The sequence below is a fragment of the Canis lupus genome, chromosome 29 (genome assembly GCF_011100685.1).
Source record: "Canis lupus familiaris isolate Mischka breed German Shepherd chromosome 29, alternate assembly UU_Cfam_GSD_1.0, whole genome shotgun sequence".
Taxonomy (NCBI): domain Eukaryota; kingdom Metazoa; phylum Chordata; class Mammalia; order Carnivora; family Canidae; genus Canis; species Canis lupus.
Window position 1 is genome coordinate 16539216 of NC_049250.1, and position 4648 is coordinate 16543863.

Here is a 4648-nt window from a genome sequence, read left to right on the forward strand (position 1 = left end):
ACATCCTGCTGTGCAACGGACAGACTATCCCCATAACAAAGAATTACCTGGTCCCAGATTTTGAAATGTCACTGAGACTAATCACCAAGCTGTTTCTGGCCTCAGTTTTCTCCTCTGTTAAAGGGTGATACCAGCACTGGGCCCATTTATAGGGTTGTGATAATAAATAAAAAGTGAGCAGAGTGCCTGGGTGGCTCAGTTGGTTACATGTATTCCTTCAGTTCAGGTCATGATCCCAGGGTCCTGGGATCAAGCCTCACATTGGGCTCCCTGCTCAGTGGAGAACCTACTTCTCCCTTTCACTCTGCCACTCCCTGCTTATGCTCTCTCTCAAATATATAAAATCTTTATAAATAAATAAATAAGCAAAAGCCCAGAGCATAGTGCTTGGCCCACAGTAAGTGCTATTATTATTATTATTATTTTAAAGATTTTATTTATTTATTCATGAGAGACAGAGAGAGAGAGGCAGAGACACAGGCAGAGGGAGAAGTAGGCTCCCTGCAGGGAGCCCAACATGGGACTCAATCCCGGGTCCCCAGGATCACACCCTGAGCCGAAGGCGGCACTAAACCACTGATCTACCAGGGCTGCCCCTAAGTGCTACTTTTTAAAAGTATTTTTAGACTACGCCTATGTCTGGTTATCTCAATTATTGCAGAACCTAATAAGACCAGGTGAATTTGTCTTCTGCCCCTCCCCCAGCCTTAGCTGCAAGCTTTCCAACACAGGAGCATCATGATCACAAGGAGATGGAGCATTCATCCCCTGGCCCAGAAAACCCACTGCAGTAAGCTTGCCTGATTTTAGCAAATAAAAATATGGGATGCCCAGTTAGATTCAAATTCCAGTAGACAATAAATAATTTTTAATAAGTATGCCCGTGCAATATATGGGGCACATTTCTTATGCTAGAAAACCAATACTTATATTATACTAGAAAAACTACTTATTTATCTTAACTTAAAATGTAATGGGGTAACCTGTATTTTATCTGGTCACCCTGCCCTCCAAGCACATGCCCTCTGATGGGGAGAATCTTTTTCACACACAAAGAACATCAATTTGCCTAAGTTAAAGATTGAAACTCTCTCTCTCTCTCTCTCCCTTAGAGGAACTGAAAGGTGAATGTTACATCTGCTAAAATTATAAATGTCTCTTCAATTTTGCAAAGTAAACCACTGAAGATTGAATACAGAGGCCCTTGAAGTTGGCACAGATTAGCACTGGGGGGTGGCAGGGAGTCCAGGTTTTGGAGTCATGACTGACCTGGGTTAGGGGCTCTCTTTTGTAAAGCGGTAGTAGGTCTACTTTGCCAGATTGGTGTAGGATGAATGTATAAAATGCCTGGTACATAACAGACGTTCAACAGTGATAGCTTCGACATAGTGTTGGTACATGATGGGGTTTGAAAATGTGGAGTCAACAGATGAGTGCTGTACAGCACGGACCAGGGGCCATAGGCCACCATTCAGATTGAGGGGCTACCACTCCTCTGCTCAGCCACAAAACCCATATCCCCCGAGGGCTTTTAAAGCCACACACTCCGAGGAACCGCTCCAGACAATGGGTATCAGGAAAAATGGGGATGTAGTCTAGGCTTTATCAAGCTGCTTAGCAGGTCTAACGCACAATCAGGGTTAAGAACCATGAGTCCTGGGACGCCTGGGTGGCTCCGTGGTTGAGCATCAGCCTTTGGCTCAGGGCATGATCCCGCGGTTCTGGGATCAAGTCCCACATCGGACTCCCCACGGGGAGCCTGCTTCTCTCTGCCTATGTCTCTGCCTCTTTCTCTGTGTTGCTCATGAATGAATAAATAAAATCTTTAAAAAAAAGGGGAGGGGGGCGGGGGAACGCCTGGGTGACTCAGCAGTTGCACGTCTGCCTTTGGCTAGAGTCGTGATCCTGGGTCCCAGGATCGAGTCCCACGTCAGGCTCCCTGCAGAGAGCCTGCTTCTCCCTCTGTCTGTGTCTCTGACTCTCTCTGTGTGTCTCTCATGAATAAATAAAATCTTAAAAAAAGAAAAAAAACCACAAGTTCAAATCTTGGAGGATGGCTTCATCAAGAGTGGTTCTCCAACTTTAGCGAAGGTGAGAGGCCCCAGAGAGCTTGTTAAAATGCAAAAGGCCCGTGCTCTGTCTGAAAGTTTCTGATTTAGGAGGCAGGGGGAGGCCTGAGAATTTGCATGTCTTACTCGTTCCCCACGTTCCCCAGCTGCTGCTGTCTGAAATCAGTATGAGAACCACTTCGCTCCATCCAAGCCCCAGCTACACATTATAATCATTGGGGGTGTTTTTAAATACCTATGCCTTGGCCCTGGAGAATCACATTTAAACAGTCTGGTAAGGAAACTGAGCTCCTCATAATTCTAGTGCCTCTGGGATCAGGCCTGTCTGCTTTCCTAAAGTGAACTTTCTGCTCTAATTCTGAAGTGTGCCCTGGCACCAAGCAGGGTGGCCTCTTGGAAACTCAGTCTCTCGGAATCTATGGAATCAGAATCTGCATTTTAACAAGGCACTAATTCCTATCACATTAAAGTCTGAGAAGCATTGCTTAGGATTCAACCTAAATGAAACTTTTGCTAAGAGAGCTCCTCCCAGCACCTTTGTGAGGGTAGATCTCCAGGACTCTGAGGTTGGAGAAACACAGGTAGCGCCACGCAGCCCTCCCCATTAGCCAGGCAGATAGGTAGCCCAGCATGCAATGAATAAATAAAGTCTTCGGGACGTTTGGGTGGCTCAGTGGTTGAGCGTCTGCCTTCAGCCCAGGGCATGATCCTGGAGTCCCGGGATGGAGTCCCACATAGGGCTCCCAGCATGGAGCCTGCTTCTCCCTCTGCCTCTCTCTCTGCCCCTCTCTGTGTGTCTCATGAGTAAACAAAATCTTTAAAAAATAATAATAATAAAGTCTTCTATTGACATTAATTGCCTGCCCTTTGAGTAAGGGTAGAAATAAAAATTTTAAATGAAAATAAGTGGGCATCCACCTACCAACAGTGTAGAATCCCCATCACTGACATCCCAGAACCTGAGAGAAGAGAAACCTAGACCAGGACCAACTCTGTCCTACTTAGGCTTGGGCTGGCCCTGGCAGGGGTTGCTACCAGTACTTACAGGTGTGGTGTGTACTCACTGTTGCATACAGATTATAGAATTGATATTCCAAAATGAAGTCTTAGCCATCCACCCCTTCAGGGATTGTAAGGAGCCCCATAACTGTCTAATACGATCAAGATTTTTGGCTCAAAAGTCAAAGAGTATAATTTCGAAAAAAATTAATAAGTATTGCCTAAGGTGTGGGGAATAAGCCTCTCATATCCTATTGGTGAAATGTCAACTGATGCAGAATTTTTGGAAGGCAATGTGGAAAAATCCCTCAAAGTTTTAAATACCCATATGCTATGACCCATACTCTCACAATAGAAATGTAGCCTACAAAAAAAGTTAGAAGACATTTATAAAGATACATATATAAGGATGTTCTTTGTAGTACTGTTTCTAATTCTAAAAATAGAAATAAATTATAGGAATCCAATTAAGAAAGGAATGGGGTCCCCAGGTGGCTCAGTTGGATAAGATCCAGGACCCTGGCATCAAGCCCCGCAGCAGGCTCAGCCCCTGTTTGGCAGGGAGTCTATGCCTCTCTCTGCCCCTTCCCATGCTCATTCTCTCTTTCTCAAATAAGTAAATAAAATGTTTTAAAAAAAGGGGATCCCTGGGTGGCTCAGCGGTTTGGCGCCTGCCTTTGGCCCAAGGCGCGATCCTGGAGACCTGGGATCGAGTCATGCGTCAGGCTCCTGACATGGAGCCTGCTTCTCCCTCTGCCTGTGTCTCTGCCTCTCTCTCTCTCTCTGTCTATCATGAATAAATAAATAAAATCTTAAAAAATAAATAAATAAATAAAAAGGAGTGGGTAAATTCTTACAGCGCAGTAGTCTTCTGCACATTTATTTTAAAAATGGGAACTATAAATGTTCGCACATGAATAAGCACATGCATGCATAGATGTGTGTATAGGTAGTAGGACTCCACTTCTATTTTTTAAATTATATATATATATACTTATATATATATAAATAAGTATAAACAAATCTGGAAATGCACCACCAATCTGTAAACAATGATTGCTTTTAGGAAGTGAGGCCAGAATAGGGGAAGTAGATTTCACTTTTCCTGTATACCCATCTGTAATTTTTGAATGTGTTATAATAAGCATGTTTTTATATAATAAGCATGTTTTGTTTTTATTACTTAAAAATATTTGCAACAGGTAAAAATAATTTCTTAAGAATTGTTTTTCTCTGGGTGTGTTTCGTTACTTTTGCTCATTTAGTTCTGTGTTTCAGGCTTATTCAATTGACTAATACAATATATTCTAATTGATTAAGTTTGGGCTTTCTGAGAAAAAAAACATAATCTAGCCTGGATTCCTTGAGATTAAATCCAGACGACCCTGATTGGCTTCTGGGTACCCTAGAAGGTTCTTAATTTTAATTTAGTGTCAGGTCCTTGAAACTACATTTGTGTCTTTTAGCTCTGTTCCTTATTATTACCTCTTATTAAGCATGTGGTTAACCAAAGCTCCAGATTTCTTTTTAATAAAATGCTGCTAAACCCCAACTCCATACTATATAATTTTTTTAATGTA